The following is a 19,943-nucleotide window of genomic DNA, read 5'->3' as shown; positions in this document are numbered from 1 at the left end:
TGCAACATTCCAGACGCTTTACTAACACTCTCCCCACTTGGAGAGTCAGCGCCTTTAACCTCCTGTTTGGCCCAGTTTGCAATTTCTGCGGAAGATGAACAGGAATAGCGAGAACCAATGAGAGACTAGCTGGAGGTGTCTGGACGGGCAAATTTAACTCTCATTTCCCACCAGGAAGAGGAAATAACCAAAGGCTCAGCGTGCCGTGCCGGAACCATATTAGGGCCTGAAGCCATCCTGCGGTGTTGCGGCCAGGTCACAAAAAAGCAAGTTGAAGAAAGGAGCTCAGGGGCACTGTAATTCACAAACCTGCAGAGTTATAAATGACAGCTATCGTCCAAAAATAGACTGAAGTAAGGCTGCCAAGAGGACTTGAAAGCGGGGCAGAATTGCAGGAAACCGATTTCAGGAGGTAGACTGGAATTGCATTGAAAGCATAGGAAAAGAGGCAGAACGTCCACAATGATGCACTTGGCCAAAAAGGGCGTATGCGTTTTTTCCTGAATATATTCAGGAAAAAACGCATACGCCCTTTTTGGCCAACCAAGCAAGCTTGCAAAGGAAATCTGCACTACAATGAAGTCTCACTTCCCCCCGGTCAAAAGGGCCATCTGAAAAAAGTGTAAAATCCAGAAAGGCAGGACAGGCCATGGAGAACTGGGAGCCTTGTTATGCTGATGGGCGGGATGTAAATTGCCAACAACCACTCGGGAGAAGTGTATGGTGTTTCCTGAAACATCTAAAAAACAAAGCAACAGAACCTAGGGCACTTCCACTTATGGTCCTATAGCTTAGGGAAATTAAAATCAAAAAGACACAGCCACCCCAAAGTTTGGAACGGCTCTGTTTACAAGAACCTCGTTTACAGTACAAGTTCAACATCGCAGAAAGTGAAAAATGGATAAAGAAGTTGTGGTATTTACTTACAAAGCAATATCACTCAGCAATGAAATCTGTGTCATCAGGCCCTTAGCAGCACAATGAGTGGATTCAGGTATGATGATTCTAACTGAAGTAAGTCACACAGAAAAAGAAACATCATAAGATATCAGTAATACACGGAATGGAAACTTGGCTACATAGGAACTGAATTACAGAACAGAACAGGGTCTCAAATTTAGAAAAACAACTTATGCTTGCTTAAGGGTAAAGGTGAGTTGGGGTGCTGCATAAAACCAGAGATTGAAATGAGCACAGATAAAGTTCCTTAAGTCAAATATGGAATAGACAAGAGCTACTCCTTGCTCAACGAAATGGACTCAACACCGCATATTAAACGCCTAAGAATGTACCTGACTAGTAAGTATCTTAAAACCTATGGATTGCTATGTCTCCGAAAGAGAATCAAGCATGTGTACAGGGGCATAAACGCAGCAGTGATAGGATTGGAGAGGTTCGGTGAGCAAATGAAGACCCTTTGAAGTCATATTGCATGGTACCCATTCCACGGGTCTCAACTCTCCAGGTTTAAGGTATTCTTCCTTCAGCTAAAACATGCATGTGGAACCCAAGTATGATCAACCATGTGAACGGGAGACGTGTTCAAATATGTCTCAGTTTTCCTCCCCTGGTACTCGGGTGCAACATTCCAGACGCTTTACTAACACTCTCCCCACTTGGAGAGTCAGCGCCTTTAACCTCCTGTTTGGCCCAGTTTGCAATTTCTGCGGAAGATGAACAGGAATAGCGAGAACCAATGAGAGGCTAGCTGGAGGTGTCTGGACGGGCAAATTTAACTCTCATTTCCCACGAGGGAGAGGTAATAACCAAAGGCTCAGCGTGCCGTACCGGAACCAGATTAGGGCCTGAAGCCATCCTGCGGTGTTGCGGCCAGGTCACAAGAAAGCGAGTTGAAGAAAGGAGCTCAGGGGCACTGTACTTCACAAACCTGCAGAGTTATAAATGACAGCTATCGTCCAAAAATAGACTGAAGTAAGGCTGCCAAGAGGACTTGAAAGCGGGGCAGAATTGCAGGAAACCGATTTCAGGAGGTAGACTGGAATTGCATTGAAAGCATAGGAAAAGAGGCAGAACGTCCACAATGATGCACTTGGCCAAAAAGGGCGTATGCGTTTTTTCCTGAATATATTCAGGAAAAAACGCATACGCCCTTTTTGGCCAACCAAGCAAGCTTGCAAAGGAAATCTGCACTACAATGAAGTCTCACTTCCCCCCGGTCAAAAGGGCCATCTGAAAAAAGTGTAAAATCCAGAAAGGCAGGACAGGCCATGGACAACTGGGAGCCTTGTTATGCTGATGGGCGGGATGTAAATTGCCAACAGACACTTGGGAGAAATGTATGGTGTTTCCTGAAACATCTAAAAAACAATGCAACAGAGCCTAGGGCACTGCCACTTATGGTCCTATAGCTTAGGGAAATTAAAATCAAAAAGACACAGCCACCTCAAAGTTTGGGACGCCTCTGTTTACAAGAACCTCGTTTACAGTACAAGTTCAACATCGCAGAAAGTGAAAAATGGATAAAGAAGTTGTGGTATTTACTTACAAAGCAATATCACTCAGCAATGAAATCTATGTCATCAGGCCCTTAGCATCACAATGAGTGGATTCAGGTATGATGATTCTAACTGAAATAAGTCACACAGAAAAAGAAACATCAGAAGATATCACTAATACACGGAATGTAAACTTGGCTATACAGGAACTGAATTACAGAACAGAACAGGGTCTCAAATTTAGAAAACCAACTTATGCTTGCTTAAGGGTAAAGGTGAGTTGGGGTGCTGCATAAAACCAGAGATTGAAATGAGCACAGATAAAGTTCCTTAAGTCAAATATGGAATAGACAAGAGCTACTCCTTGCTCAACGAAATGGACTCAACACCGCATATTAAACGCCTAAGAATGTGCCTGACTAGTAAGTATCTTAAAACCTATGGATTGCTATGTCTCCGAAAGAGAATCAAGCATGTGTACAGGGGCATAAATGCAGCAGTGATAGGATTGGAGAGGTTCGGTGAGCAAATGAAGACCCTTTGAAGTCATATTGCATGGTACCCATTACACGGGTCTCAACTCTCCAGGTTTAAGGTATTCTTCCTTCAGCTAAAACATGCATGTGGAACCCAAGTATGATCAACCATGTGAACGGGAGACGTGTTCAAATATGTCTCAGTTTTCCTCCCCTGGTACTCGGGTGCAACATTCCAGACGCTTTACTAACACTCTCCCCACTTGGAGAGTCAGCGTCTTTAACCTCCTGTATGGCCCACTTTGCAATTTCTGCGAAAGATGAACAGGAATAGCGAGAACCAATGAGAGGCAAGCTGGAGGTGTCTGGACGGGCAAATTTAACTCTCATTTCCCACCAGGAAGAGGAAATAACCAAAGGCTCAGCGTGCCGGGCCGGAACCAGATTAGGGCCTGAAGCCATCCTGCGGTGTTGCGGCCAGGTCACAAGAAAGCGAGTTGAAGAAAGGAGCTCCGGGGAACTGTAATTCACAAACCTGCAAAGTTATAAATGACAGCTATCGTCTAAAAATAGACTGAAGTAAGGCTGCCAAGAGGACTTGAAAGCGGGGCAGAATAGCAGGAAACCGATTTCAGGAGGTAGACTGGAATTGCATTGAAAGCATAGGAAAAGAGGCAGAACGTCCACAATGATGCACTTGGCCAAAAAGGGCGTATGCGTTTTTCCCTGAATATATTCAGGAAAAAACGCATACGCCCTTTTTGGCCAACCAAGCAAGCTTGCAAAGGAAATCTGCACTACAATGAAGTCTCACTTCCCCCCGGTCAAAAGGGCCATCTGAAAAAAGTGTAAAATCCAGAAAGGCAGGACAGGCCATGGAGAACTGGGAGCCTTGTTATGCTGATGGGCGGGATGTAAATTGCCAACAGACACTCCGCAGAAGTGTATGGTGTTTCCTGAAACATCTAAAAAACAAAGCAACAGAACCTAGGGCATTTCCACTTATGGTCCTATAGCTTAGGGAAATTAAAATCAAAAAGACACAGCCACCCCAAAGTTTGGAACGGCTCTGCTTACAAGAACCTCGTTTACAGTACAAGTTCAACATCGCAGAAAGTGAAAAATGGATAAAGAAGTTGTGGTATTCACTTACAAAGCAATATCACTCAGCAATGAAATCTGTGTCATCAGGCCCTTAGCAGCACAATGAGTGGATTCAGGTATGATGATTCTAACTGAAATAAGTCACACAGAAAAAGAAACATCATAAGATATCAGTAATACACGGAATGGAAACTTGGCTACACAGGAACTGAATTACAGAACAGAACTGGGTCACAAATTTAGAAAAACAACTTATGCTTGCTTAAGGGTAAAGGTGAGTTGGGGTGCTGCATAAAACCAGAGATTGAAATGAGCACAGATAAAGTTCCTTAAGCCAAATATGGAATAGACAAGAGCTACTCCTTGCTCAACGAAATGGACTCAACACCGCATATTAAACAAACACCTAAGAATGTACCTGACTAGTAAGTATCTTAAAACCTATGGATTGCTATGTCTCCGAAAGAGAATCAAGCATGTGTACAGGGTCATAAACGCAGCAGTGATAGGATTGGAGAGGTTCGGTGAGCAAATGAAGACCCTTTGAAGTCATATTGCATGGTACCCATTCCACGGGTCTCAACTCTCCAGGTTTAAGGTATTCTTCCTTCAGCTAAAACATGCATGTGGAACCCAAGTATGATCAACCATGTGAACGGGAGACGTGTTCAAATATGTCTCAGTTTTCCTCCCCTGGTACTCGGGTGCAACATTCCAGACGCTTTACTAACACTCTCCCCACTTGGAGAGTCAGTCCCTTTAACCTCCTGTTTGGCCCAGTTTGCAATTTCTGCGGAAGATGAACAGGAATAGCGAGAACCAATGAGAGGCTAGCTGGAGGTGTCTGGACGGGCAAATTTAACTCTCATTTCCCACCAGGAAGAGGAATTAACCAAAGGCTCAGCATGCCGGGCCGGAACCAGATTAGGGCCTGAGGCCATCCTGCGGTGTTGCGGCCAGGTCACAAGAAAGCGAGTTGAAGAAAGGAGCTCAGGGGCACTGTAATTCACAAACCTGCAGAGTTATAAATGACAGCTATCGTCCAAAAATAGACTGAAGTAAGGCTGCCAAGAGGACTTGAAAGCAGGGCAGAATTGCAGGAAACCGATTTCAGGAGGTAGACTGGAATTGCATTGAAAGCATAGGAAAAGAGGCAGAACGTCCACAATGATGCACTTGGCCAAAAAGGGCGTATGCGTTTTTTCCTGAATATATTCAGGAAAAAACGCATACGCCCTTTTTGGCCAACCAAGCAAGCTTGCAAAGGAAATCTGCACTACAATGAAGTCTCACTTCCCCCCGGTCAAAAGGGCCATCTGAAAAAAGTGTAAAATCCAGAAAGGCAGGACAGGCCATGGAGAACTGGGAGCCTTGTTATGCTGATGGGCGGGGTGTAAATTGCCAACAGACACTGGGGAGAAGTGTATGGTGTTTCCTGAAACATCTAAAAAACAAAGCAACAGAGCCTAGGGCACTTCCACTTATGGTCCTATAGCTTAGGGAAATTAAAATCAAAAAGACACAGCCACCCCAAAGTTTGGAACGCCTCTGTTTACAAGAACCTCGTTTACAGTACAAGTTCAACATCGCAGAAAGTGAAAAATGGATAAAGAAGTTGTGGTATTTACTTACAAAGCAATATCACTCAGCAATGAAATCTATGTCATCAGGCCCTTAGCAGCACAATGAGTGGATTCGGGTATGATGATTCTAACTGAAATAAGTCACACAGAAAAAGAAACATCATAAGATATCACTAATACACGGAATGTAAACTTGGCTACACAGGAACTGAATTCCAAAACAGAACAGGTTCTCAAATTTAGAAAACCAACTAATGCTTGCTTAAGGGGAAAGGTGAGTTGGGTTGCTGCATAAAACCAGAGATTGAAATGAGCACAGATAAAGTTCCTTAAGCCAAATATGAAATAGACAAGAGCCACTCCTTGCTCAACGAAATGGACTCAACACCGCATATTAAACGCCTAAAATGTACCTGACTAGTAAGTATTTTAAACCTATGGATTGCTATGTCTCCGAAAGAGAATCAAGCATGTGTACAGGGGCATAAACGCAGCAGTGATAGGATTGGAGAGGTTTGGTGAGCAAATGAAGACCCTTTGAAGTCATATTGCATGGTACCCATTACACGGGTCTTAACTCTCCAGGTTTAAGGTATTCTTCCTTCAGCTAAAACATGCATGTGGAACCCAAGTATGATCAACCATGTGAACGGGAGACGTGTTCAAATATGTCTCAGTTTTCCTCCCCTGGTACTCGGGTGCAACATTCCAGACGCTTTACTAACACTCTCCCCACTTAGAGAGTCAGCGCCTTTAACCTCCGGTTTGGCCCAGTTTGCAATTTCTGCGGAAGATGAACAGGAATAGCGATAACCAATGAGAGACTAGCTGGAGGTGTTTGGACGGGCAAATTTAACTCTCATTTCCCACCAGGAAGAGGAAATAACCAAAGGCTCAGCGTGCCGTGCCGGAACCAGATTAGGGCCTGAAGCCATCCTGCGGTGTTGCGGCCAGGTCACAAGAAAGCGAGTTGAAGAAAGGAGCTCAGGGGCACTGTAATTCACAAACCTGCAGAGTTATAAATGACAGCTATCGTCCAAAAATAGACTGAAGTAAGGCTGCCAAGAGGACTTGAAAGCGGGGCAGAATTGCAGGAAACCGATTTCAGGAGGTAGACTGGAATTGCATTGAAAGCATAGGAAAAGAGGCAGAACGTCCACAATGATGCGCTTGGCCAAAAAGGGCGTATGCGTTTTTTCCTGAATATATTCAGGAAAAAACGCATACGCCCTTTTTGGCCAACCAAGCAAGCTTGCAAAGGAAATCTGCACTACAATGAAGTCTCACTTCCCCCCGGTCAAAAGGGCCATCTGAAAAAAGTGTAAAATCCAGAAAGGCAGGACAGGCCATGGAGAACTGGGAGCCTTGTTATGCTGATGCACGGGATGTAAATTGCCAACAGACACTCGGGAGAAGTGTATGGTGTTTCCTGAAACATCTAAAAAACAAAGCAACAGAGCCTAGGGCACTGCCACTTATGGTCCTATAGCTTAGGGAAATTAAAATCAAAAAGACACAGCCACCCCAAAGTTTGGGACGCCTCTGTTTACAAGAACCTCGTTTACAGTACAAGTTCAACATCGCAGAAAGTGAAAAATGGATAAAGAAGTTGTTGTATTTACTTACAAAGCAATATCACTCAGCAATGAAATCTATGTCATCAGGCCCTTAGCATCACAATGAGTGGATTCAGGTATGATGATTCTAACTGAAATAAGTCACACAGAAAAAGAAACATCATAAGATATCAGTAATACACGGAATGTAAACTTGGCTACACAGGAACTGAATTACAGAACAGAACAGGGTCTCAAATTTAGAAAACCAACTTATGCTTGCTTAAGGGTAAAGGTGAGTTGGGGTGCTGCATAAAACCAGAGATTGAAATGAGCACAGATAAAGTTCCTTAAGTCAAATATGGAATACACAAGAGCTACTCCTTGCTCAACGAAATGGACTCAACACCGCATATTAAACGCCTAAGAATGTACCTGACTAGTAAGTATCGTAAAACCTATGGATTGCTATGTCTCCAAAAGAGAATCAAGCATGTGTACAGGGGCATAAACGCAGCAGTGATAGGTTTGGAGAGGTTCGGTGAGCAAATGAAGACCCTTTGAAGTCATATTGCATGGTACCCATTTCACGGGTCTTAACTCTCCAGGTTTAAGGTATTCTTCCTTCAGCTAAAACATGCATGTGGAACCCAAGTATGATCAACCATGTGAACGGGAGACGTGTTCAAATATGTCTCAGTTTTCCTCCCCTGGTACTCGGGTGCAACATTCCAGACGCTTTACTAACACTCTCCCCACTTGGAGAGTCAGCGCCTTTAACCTCCTGTTTGGCCCACTTTGCAATTTCTGCGGAAGATGAACAGGAATAGCGAGAACCAATGAGAGGCTAGCTGGAGGTGTCTGGACGGGCAAATTTAACTCTCATTTCCCACCAGGAAGAGGAAATAACCAAAGGCTCAGCGTGCCGTACCGGAACCAGATTAGGGCCTGAAGCCATCCTGCGGTGTTGCGGCCAGCTCAAAAGAAAGCAAGTTGAAGAAAGGAGCTCAGGGGCACTGTAATTCACAAACCTGCAGAGTTATAAATGACAGCTATCGTCCAAAAATAGACTGAAGTAAGGCTGCCAAGAGGACTTGAAAGCGGGGCAGAATTGCAGGAAACCGATTTCAGGAGGTAGACTGGAATTGCATTGAAAGCATAGGAAAAGAGGCAGAACGTCCACAATGATGCACTTGGCCAAAAAGGGTGTATGCGTTTTTTCCTGAATATATTCAGGAAAAAACGCATACGCCCTTTTTGGCCAACCAAGCAAGCTTGCAAAGGAAATCTGCACTACAATGAAGTCTCACTTCCCCCCGGTCAAAAGGGCCATCTGAAAAAAGTGTAAAATCCAGGAAGGCAGGACAGGCCATGGAGAACTGGGAGCCTTGTTATGCTGATGGGCGGGATGTAAATTGCCAACAGACACTCGGGAGAAGTGTATGGTGTTTCCTGAAACATCTAAAAAACAAAGCAACAGAGCCTAGGGCACTGCCACTTATGGTCCTATAGCTTAGGGAAATTAAAATCAAAAAGACACAGCCACCCCAAAGTTTGGGACGCCTCTGTTTACAAGAACCTCGTTTACAGTACAAGTTCAACATCGCAGAAAGTGAAAAATGGATAAAGAAGTTGTTGTATGTACTTACAAAGCAATATCACTCAGCAATGAAATCTATGTCATCAGGCCCTTAGCATCACAATGAGTGGATTCAGGTATGATGATTCTAACTGAAATAAGTCACACAGAAAAAGAAACATCATAAGATATCAGTAATACACGGAATGTAAACTTGGCTACACAGGAACTGAATTACAGAACAGAACAGGGTCTCAAATTTAGAAAACCAACTTATGCTTGCTTAAGGGTAAAGGTGAGTTGGGGTGCTGCATAAAACCAGAGATTGAAATGAGCACAGATAAAGTTCCTTAAGTCAAATATGGAATAGACAAGAGCTACTCCTTGCTCAACGAAATGGACTCAACACCGCATATTAAACGCCTAAGAATGTACCTGACTAGTAAGTATCTTAAAACCTATGGATTGCTATGTCTCCGAAAGAGAATCAAGCATGTGTACAGGGGCATAAACGCAGCAGTGATAGGATTGGAGAGGTTCGGTGAGCAAATGAAGACCCTTTGAAATCATATTGCATGGTACCCATTACACGGGTCTTAACTCTCCAGGTTTAAGGTATTCTTCCTTCAGCTAAAACATGCATGTGGAACCCAAGTATGATCAACCATGTGAACGGGAGACGTGTTCAAATATGTCTCAGTTTTCCTCCCCTGGTACTCGGGTGCAACATTCCAGACGCTTTACTAACACTCTTCCGACTTGGAGAGTCAGTCCCTTTAAACTCCTGTTTGGCCCAGTTTGCAATTTCTGCGGAAGATGAACAGGAATAGCGAGAACCAATGAGAGACTAGCTGGAGGTGTCTGGACGGGCAAATTTAACTCTCATTTCCCACCAGGAAGAGGAATTAACCAAAGGCTCAGCGTGCCGTGCCGGAACCAGATTAGGGCCTGAAGCCATCCTGCGGTGTTGCGGCCAGCTCAAAAGAAAGCGAGTTGAAGAAAGGAGCTCAGGGGCACTGTAATTCACAAACCTGCAGAGTTATAAATGACAGCTATCGTCCAAAAATAGACTGAAGTAAGGCTGCCAAGAGGACTTGAATGCGGGGCAGAATTGCAGGAAACCGATTTCAGGAGGTAGACTGGAATTGCATTGAAAGCATAGGAAAAGAGGCAGAACGTCCACAATGATGCACTTGGCCAAAAAGGGCGTATGCGTTTTTTCCTGAATATATTCAGGAAAAAACGCATACGCCCTTTTTGGCCAACCAAGCAAGCTTGCAAAGGAAATCTGCACTACAATGAAGTCTCACTTCCCCCCGGTCAAAAGGGCCATCTGAAAAAGTGTAAAATCCAAAAAGGCAGGAAAGGCCATGGAGAACTGGGAGCCTTGTTATGCTGATGGGCGGGATGTAAATTGCCAACAACCACTCGGGAGAAGTGTATGGTGTTTCCTGAAACATCTAAAAAACAAAGCAACAGAACCTAGGGCACTGCCACTTATCGTCCTATAGCTTAGGGAAATTAAAATCAAAAAGACACAGCCACCCCAAAGTTTGGAACGGCTCTGTTTACAAGAATCTCGTTTACAGTACAAGTTCAACATCGCAGAAAGTGAAAAATGGATAAAGAAGTTGTGGTATTTACTTACAAAGCAATATCACTCAGCAATAAAATCTGTGTCATCAGGCCCTTAGCAGCACAATGAGTGGATTCAGGTATGATGATTCTAACTGAAGTAAGTCACACAGAAAAAGAAACATCATAAGATATCAGTAATACACGGAATGTAAACTTGGCTACACAGGAACTGAATTACAGAACAGAACAGGGTCTCAAATGTAGAAAACCAACTATGCTTGCTTAAGGGTAAAGGTGAGTTGGGGTGCTGCATAAAACCAGAGATTGAAATGAGCACAGATAAAGTTCCTTAAGTCAAATATGGAATAGACAAGAGCTACTCCTTGCTCAACGAAATGGACTCAACACCGCATATTAAACGCCTAAGAATGTGCCTGACTAGTAAGTATCTTAAAACCTATGGATTGCTATGTCTCCGAAAGAGAATCAAGCATGTGTACAGGGGCATAAACGCAGCAGTGATAGGATTGGAGAGGTTCGGTGAGCAAATGAAGACCCTTTGAAGTCATATTGCATGGTACCCATTCCACGGTTTTCAATTACCCAGGTTTTAGGTATTCTTCCTTCAGCTAAAACATGCATGTGGAACCCAGAGTATGATCAACCATGTGATCGGGAGACGTGTTCAAATATGTCTCAGTTTTCCTCCCTTGGTACTCGGGTGCAACACTCCAGACGCTTTACTAACACTCTCCCCTCTTGGAGAGTCAGCGCCTTTAACCTCCTGTTTGGCACAGTTTGCAATTTCTGCGGAAGATGAACAGGAATAGCGAGAACCAATGAGAGGCTAGCTGGAGGTGTCTGGACGGGCAAATTTAACTCTCATTTCCCACCAGGAAGAGGAAATAACCAAAGGCTCAGCGTGCCGTACCGGAACCAGATTAGGGCCTGAAGTCATCCTGCGGTGTTGCGGCCAGCTCAAAAGAAAGCGAGTTGAAGAAAGGAGCTCAGGGGCACTGTAATTCACAAACCTGCAGAGTTATAAATGACAGCTATCGTCCAAAAATAGACTGAAGTAAGGCTGCCAACAGGACTTGAAAGCGGGGCAGAATTGCAGGAAACCGATTTCAGGAGGTAGACTGGAATTGCATTGAAAGCATAGGAAAAGAGGCAGAACGTCCACAATGATGCACTTGGCCAAAAAGGGCGTATGCGTTTTTTCCTGAATATATTCAGGAAAAAACGCATACGCCCTTTTTGGCCAACCAAGCAAGCTTGCAAAGGAAATCTGCACTACAATGAAGTCTCACTTCCCCCCGGTCAAAAGGGCCATCTGAAAAAAGTGTAAAATCCAGAAAGGCAGGACAGGCCATGGAAAACTGGGAGCCTTGTTATGCTGATGGGCGGGATGTAAATTGCCAACAGACACTCGGGAGAAGTGTATGGTGTTTCCTGAAACATCTAAAAAACAAAGCAACAGAACCTAGGGCACTTCCACTTATGGTCCTATAGCTTAGGGAAATTAAAATCAAAAAGACACAGCCACCCCAAAGTTTGGAACGGCTCTGTTTACAAGAACCTCGTTTACAGTACAAGTTCAACATCGCAGAAAGTGAAAAATGGAAAGAAGTTGTGGTATTTACTTACAAAGCAATATCACTCAGCAATGAAATATGTGTCATCAGGCCCTTAGCAGCACAATGAGTGGATTCAGGTATGATGATTCTAACTGAAATAAGTCACACAGAAAAAGAAACATCATAAGATATCAGTAATACACGGAATGTAAACTTGGCTACACAGGAACTGAATTACAGAACAGAACAGGGTCTCAAATTTAGAAAACCAACTTATGCTTGCTTAAGGGTAAAGGTGAGTTGGGGTGCTGCATAAAACCAGAGATTGAAATGAGCACAGATAAAGTTCCTTAAGTCAAATATGGAATAGACAAGAGCTACTCCTTGCTCAACGAAATGGGCTCAACACCGCATATTAAACGCCTAAGAATGTACCTGACTAGTAAGTATCTTAAAACCTATGGATTGCTATGTCTCCGAAAGAGAATCAAGCATGTGTACAGGGGCATAAACGCAGCAGTGATAGGATTGGAGAGGTTCGGTGAGCAAATGAAGACCCTTTGAAGTCATATTGCATGGTACCCATTCCACGGGTCTCAACTGTCCAGGTTTAAGGTATTCTTCCTTCAGCTAAAACATGCATGTGGAACCCAAGTATGATCAACCATGTGAACGGGAGACGTGTTCAAATATGTCTCAGTTTTCCTCCCCTGGTACTCGGGTGCAACATTCCAGACGCTTTACTAACACTCTCCCCACTTGGAGAGTCAGCGCCTTTAACCTCCGGTTTGGCCCAGTTTGCAATTTCTGCGGAAGATGAACAGGAATAAAAAACGCATACGCCCTTTTTGGCCAACCAAGCAAGCTTGCAAAGGAAATCTGCACTACAATGAAGTCTCACTTCCCCCCGGTCAAAAGGGCCATCTGAAAAAAGTGTAAAATCCAGAAAGGCAGGACAGGCCATGGAGAACTGGGAGCCTTGTTATGCTGATGGGCGGGATGTAAATTGCCAAAAACCACTCGGGAGAAGTGTATGGTGTTTCCTGAAACATCTAAAAGACAAAGCAACAGAACCTAGGGCACTTCCACTTATGGTCCTATAGCTTAGGGAAATTAAAATCAAAAAGACACAGCCACCCCAAAGTTTGGAACGGCTCTGTTTACAAGAACCTCGTTTACAGTACAAGTTCAACATCACAGAAAGTGAAAAATGGATAAAGAAGTTGTGGTATTTACTTACAAAGCAATATCACTCAGCAATGAAATCTGTGTCATCAGGCCCTTAGCATCACAATGAGTGGATTCAGGTATGACGATTCTAACTGAAGTAAGTCACACAGAAAAAGAAACATCATAAGATATCAGTAATACACGGAATGTAAACTTGGCTACACAGGAACTGAATTACAGAAGAGAACAGGGTCTCAAATTTAGAAAACCAACTATGCTTGCTTAAGGGTAAAGGTGAGTTGGGGTGCTGCATAAAACCAGAGATTGAAATGAGCACAGATAAAGTTCCTTAAGTCAAATATGGAATAGACAAGAGCTACTCCTTGCTCAACGAAATGGACTCAACACCGCATATTAAACGCCTAAGAATGTGCCTGACTAGTAAGTATCTTAAAACCTATGGATTGCTATGTCTCCAAAAGAGAATCAAGCATGTGTACAGGGGCATAAACGCAGCAGTGATAGGATTGGAGAGGTTCGGTGAGCAAATGAAGACCCTTTGAAGTCATATTGCATGGTACCCATTTCACGGGTCTTAACTCTCCAGGTTTAAGGTATTCTTCCTTCAGCTAAAACATGCATGTGGAACCCAAGTATGATCAACCATGTGAACGGGAGACGTGTTCAAATATGTCTCAGTTTTCCTCCCCTGGTACTCGGGTGCAACATTCCAGACGCTTTACTAACACTCTCCCGACTTGGAGAGTCAGTCCCTTTAAACTCCTGTTTGGCCCAGTTTGCAATTTCTGCGGAAGATGAACAGGAATAGCGAGAACCAATGAGAGACTAGCTGGAGGTGTCTGGACGGGCAAATTTAACTCTCATTTCCCACCAGGAAGAGGAATTAACCAAAGGCTCAGCGTGCCGTGCCGGAACCAGATTAGGGCCTGAAGCCATCCTGCGGTGTTGCGGCCAGGTCACAAGAAAGCGAGTTGAAGAAAGGAGCTCAGGGGCACTGTAATTCACAAACCTGCAGAGTTATAAATGACAGCTATCGTCCAAAAATAGACTGAAGTAAGGCTGCCAAGAGGACTTGAAAGCGGGGCAGAATTGCAGGAAACCGATTTCAGGAGGTAGACTGGAATTGCATTGGAAGCATAGGAAAAGAGGCAGAACATCCACAATGATGCACTTGGCCAAAAAGGGCGTATGCGTTTTTTCCTGAATATATTCAGGAAAAAACGCATACGCCCTTTTTGGCCAACCAAGCAAGCTTGCAAAGGAAATCTGCACTACAATGAAGTCTCACTTCCCCCCGGTCAAAAGGGCCATCTGAAAAAAGTGTAAAATCCAGAAAGGCAGGACAGGCCATGGAGAACTGGGAGCCTTGTTATGCTGATGGGCGGGATGTAAATTGCCAACAACCACTCGGGAGAAGTGTATGGTGTTTCCTGAAACATCTAAAAAACAAAGCAACAGAACCTAGGGCACTGCCACTTATCGTCCTATAGCTTAGGGAAATTAAAATCAAAAAGACACAGCCACCCCAAAGTTTGGAACGGCTCTGTTTACAAGAATCTCGTTTACAGTACAAGTTCAACATCGCAGAAAGTGAAAAATGGATAAAGAAGTTGTGGTATTTACTTACAAAGCAATATCACTCAGCAATAAAATCTGTGTCATCAGGCCCTTAGCAGCACAATGAGTGGATTCAGGTATGATGATTCTAACTGAAGTAAGTCACACAGAAAAAGAAACATCATAAGATATCAGTAATACACGGAATGTAAACTTGGCTACACAGGAACTGAATTACAGAACAGAACAGGGTCTCAAATGTAGAAAACCAACTATGCTTGCTTAAGGGTAAAGGTGAGTTGGGGTGCTGCATAAAACCAGAGATTGAAATGAGCACAGATAAAGTTCCTTAAGTCAAATATGGAATAGACAAGAGCTACTCCTTGCTCAACGAAATGGACTCAACACCGCATATTAAACGCCTAAGAATGTGCCTGACTAGTAAGTATCTTAAAACCTATGGATTGCTATGTCTCCGAAAGAGAATCAAGCATGTGTACAGGGGCATAAACGCAGCAGTGATAGGATTGGAGAGGTTCGGTGAGCAAATGAAGACCCTTTGAAGTCATATTGCATGGTACCCATTCCACGGTTTTCAATTACCCAGGTTTTAGGTATTCTTCCTTCAGCTAAAACATGCATGTGGAACCCAGAGTATGATCAACCATGTGATCGGGAGACGTGTTCAAATATGTCTCAGTTTTCCTCCCTTGGTACTCGGGTGCAACACTCCAGACGCTTTACTAACACTCTCCCCTCTTGGAGAGTCAGCGCCTTTAACCTCCTGTTTGGCACAGTTTGCAATTTCTGCGGAAGATGAACAGGAATAGCGAGAACCAATGAGAGGCTAGCTGGAGGTGTCTGGACGGGCAAATTTAACTCTCATTTCCCACCAGGAAGAGGAAATAACCAAAGGCTCAGCGTGCCGTACCGGAACCAGATTAGGGCCTGAAGTCATCCTGCGGTGTTGCGGCCAGCTCAAAAGAAAGCGAGTTGAAGAAAGGAGCTCAGGGGCACTGTAATTCACAAACCTGCAGAGTTATAAATGACAGCTATCGTCCAAAAATAGACTGAAGTAAGGCTGCCAACAGGACTTGAAAGCGGGGCAGAATTGCAGGAAACCGATTTCAGGAGGTAGACTGGAATTGCATTGAAAGCATAGGAAAAGAGGCAGAACGTCCACAATGATGCACTTGGCCAAAAAGGGCGTATGCGTTTTTTCCTGAATATATTCAGGAAAAAACGCATACGCCCTTTTTGGCCAACCAAGCAAGCTTGCAAAGGAAATCTGCACTACAATGAAGTCTCACTTCCCCCCGGTCAAAAGGGCCATCTGAAAAAAGTGTAAAATCCAGAAAGGCAGGACAGGCCATGGAAAACTGGGAGCCTTGTTATGCTGATGGGCGGGATGTAAATTGCCAACAGACACTCGGGAGAAGTGTATGGTGTTTCCTGAAACATCTAAAAAACAAAGCAACAGAACCTAGGGCACTTCCACTTATGGTCCTATAGCTTAGGGAAATTAAAATCAAAAAGACACAGCCACCCCAAAGTTTGGAACGGCTCTGTTTACAAGAACCTCGTTTACAGTACAAGTTCAACATCGCAGAAAGTGAAAAATGGAAAGAAGTTGTGGTATTTACTTACAAAGCAATATCACTCAGCAATGAAATATGTGTCATCAGGCCCTTAGCAGCACAATGAGTGGATTCAGGTATGATGATTCTAACTGAAATAAGTCACACAGAAAAAGAAACATCATAAGATATCAGTAATACACGGAATGTAAACTTGGCTACACAGGAACTGAATTACAGAACAGAACAGGGTCTCAAATTTAGAAAACCAACTTATGCTTGCTTAAGGGTAAAGGTGAGTTGGGGTGCTGCATAAAACCAGAGATTGAAATGAGCACAGATAAAGTTCCTTAAGTCAAATATGGAATAGACAAGAGCTACTCCTTGCTCAACGAAATGGGCTCAACACCGCATATTAAACGCCTAAGAATGTACCTGACTAGTAAGTATCTTAAAACCTATGGATTGCTATGTCTCCGAAAGAGAATCAAGCATGTGTACAGGGGCATAAACGCAGCAGTGATAGGATTGGAGAGGTTCGGTGAGCAAATGAAGACCCTTTGAAGTCATATTGCATGGTACCCATTCCACGGGTCTCAACTGTCCAGGTTTAAGGTATTCTTCCTTCAGCTAAAACATGCATGTGGAACCCAAGTATGATCAACCATGTGAACGGGAGACGTGTTCAAATATGTCTCAGTTTTCCTCCCCTGGTACTCGGGTGCAACATTCCAGACGCTTTACTAACACTCTCCCCACTTGGAGAGTCAGCGCCTTTAACCTCCGGTTTGGCCCAGTTTGCAATTTCTGCGGAAGATGAACAGGAATAAAAAACGCATACGCCCTTTTTGGCCAACCAAGCAAGCTTGCAAAGGAAATCTGCACTACAATGAAGTCTCACTTCCCCCCGGTCAAAAGGGCCATCTGAAAAAAGTGTAAAATCCAGAAAGGCAGGACAGGCCATGGAGAACTGGGAGCCTTGTTATGCTGATGGGCGGGATGTAAATTGCCAAAAACCACTCGGGAGAAGTGTATGGTGTTTCCTGAAACATCTAAAAGACAAAGCAACAGAACCTAGGGCACTTCCACTTATGGTCCTATAGCTTAGGGAAATTAAAATCAAAAAGACACAGCCACCCCAAAGTTTGGAACGGCTCTGTTTACAAGAACCTCGTTTACAGTACAAGTTCAACATCACAGAAAGTGAAAAATGGATAAAGAAGTTGTGGTATTTACTTACAAAGCAATATCACTCAGCAATGAAATCTGTGTCATCAGGCCCTTAGCATCACAATGAGTGGATTCAGGTATGACGATTCTAACTGAAGTAAGTCACACAGAAAAAGAAACATCATAAGATATCAGTAATACACGGAATGTAAACTTGGCTACACAGGAACTGAATTACAGAAGAGAACAGGGTCTCAAATTTAGAAAACCAACTATGCTTGCTTAAGGGTAAAGGTGAGTTGGGGTGCTGCATAAAACCAGAGATTGAAATGAGCACAGATAAAGTTCCTTAAGTCAAATATGGAATAGACAAGAGCTACTCCTTGCTCAACGAAATGGACTCAACACCGCATATTAAACGCCTAAGAATGTGCCTGACTAGTAAGTATCTTAAAACCTATGGATTGCTATGTCTCCAAAAGAGAATCAAGCATGTGTACAGGGGCATAAACGCAGCAGTGATAGGATTGGAGAGGTTCGGTGAGCAAATGAAGACCCTTTGAAGTCATATTGCATGGTACCCATTTCACGGGTCTTAACTCTCCAGGTTTAAGGTATTCTTCCTTCAGCTAAAACATGCATGTGGAACCCAAGTATGATCAACCATGTGAACGGGAGACGTGTTCAAATATGTCTCAGTTTTCCTCCCCTGGTACTCGGGTGCAACATTCCAGACGCTTTACTAACACTCTCCCGACTTGGAGAGTCAGTCCCTTTAAACTCCTGTTTGGCCCAGTTTGCAATTTCTGCGGAAGATGAACAGGAATAGCGAGAACCAATGAGAGACTAGCTGGAGGTGTCTGGACGGGCAAATTTAACTCTCATTTCCCACCAGGAAGAGGAATTAACCAAAGGCTCAGCGTGCCGTGCCGGAACCAGATTAGGGCCTGAAGCCATCCTGCGGTGTTGCGGCCAGGTCACAAGAAAGCGAGTTGAAGAAAGGAGCTCAGGGGCACTGTAATTCACAAACCTGCAGAGTTATAAATGACAGCTATCGTCCAAAAATAGACTGAAGTAAGGCTGCCAAGAGGACTTGAAAGCGGGGCAGAATTGCAGGAAACCGATTTCAGGAGGTAGACTGGAATTGCATTGAAAGCATAGGAAAAGAGGCAGAACATCCACAATGATGCACTTGGCCAAAAAGGGCGTATGCGTTTTTTCCTGAATATATTCAGGAAAAAACGCATACGCCCTTTTTGGCCAACCAAGCAAGCTTGCAAAGGAAATCTGCACTACAATGAAGTCTCACTTCCCCCCGGTCAAAAGGGCCATCTGAAAAAAGTGTAAAATCCAGAAAGGCAGGACAGGCCATGGAGAACTGGGAGCCTTGTTATGCTGATGGGCGGGATGTAAATTGCCAACAGACACTCGGGAGAAGTGTATGGTGTATCCTGAAACATCTAAAAAACAAAGCAACAGAACCTAGGGCACTTCCACTTATGGTCCTATAGCTTAGGGAAATTAAAATCAAAAAGACACAGCCACCCCAAAGTTTGGAACGGCTCTGTTTACAAGAACCTCGTTTACAGTACAAGTTCAACATCGCAGAAAGTGAAAAATGGATAAAGAAGTTGTGGTATTTACTTACAAAGCAATATCACTCAGCAATGAAATCTGTGTCATCAGGCCCTTAGCATCACAATGAGTGGATTCAGGTATGATGATTCTAACTGAAGTAAGTCACACAGAAAAAGAAACATCATAAGATATCAGTAATACACGGAATGTAAACTTGGCTACACAGGAACTGAATTACAGAAGAGAACAGGGTCTCAAATTTAGAAAACCAACTATGCTTGCTTAAGGGTAAAGGTGAGTTGGGGTGCTGCATAAAACCAGAGATTGAAATGAGCACAGATAAAGTTCCTTAAGTCAAATATGGAATAGACAAGAGCTACTCCTTGCTCAACGAAATGGACTCAACACCGCATATTAAACGCCTAAGAATGTGCCTGACTAGTAAGTATCTTAAAACCTATGGATTGCTATGTCTCCGAAAGAGAATCAAGCATGTGTACAGGGGCATAAACGCAGCAGTGATAGGATTGGAGAGGTTCGGTGAGCAAATGAAGACCCTTTGAAGTCATATTGCATGGTACCCATTACACGGGTCTTAACTCTCCAGGTTTAAGGTATTCTTCCTTCAGCTAAAACATGCATGTGGAACCCAAGTATGATCAACCATGTGAATGGGAGACGTGTTCAAATATGTCTCAGTTTTCCTCCCCTGGTACTCGGGTGCAACATTCCAGACGCTTTACTAACACTCTCCCCACTTGGAGAGTCAGCGCCTTTAACCTCCTGTTTGGCACAGTTTGCAATTTCTGCGGAAGATGAACAGGAATAGCGAGAACCAATGAGAGGCTAGCTGGAGGTGTCTGGACGGGCAAATTTAACTCTCATTTCCCACCAGGAAGAGGAAATAACCAAAGGCTCAGCGTGCCGTACCGGAACCAGATTAGGGCCTGAAGCCATCCTG

At 43.8% G+C, this 19,943-nt stretch overlaps 1 long non-coding RNA gene across 1 annotated transcript; it reads right to left on the bottom strand.

Moving 5' to 3' along the window:
• Nucleotides 1–5,665: 5,665 nt before the first annotated feature.
• LOC307181146 lies at nucleotides 5,666–16,386 on the bottom strand. The gene is made up of 3 exons (XR_013826018.1): nucleotides 16,305–16,386; nucleotides 11,980–12,061; nucleotides 5,666–5,750 (listed from the first exon to the last, which is right to left on the bottom strand). It is a non-coding gene; the product is annotated as an uncharacterized lncRNA (long non-coding RNA).
• Nucleotides 16,387–19,943: the final 3,557 nt, after the last annotated feature.

The sequence above is a fragment of the Stenella coeruleoalba genome (genome assembly GCF_951394435.1).
Source record: "Stenella coeruleoalba genome assembly, contig: scaffold_81, whole genome shotgun sequence".
In the NCBI taxonomy this organism is placed as follows: domain Eukaryota; kingdom Metazoa; phylum Chordata; class Mammalia; order Artiodactyla; family Delphinidae; genus Stenella; species Stenella coeruleoalba.
This window is presented reverse-complemented; position numbering and strand designations above follow the sequence as displayed.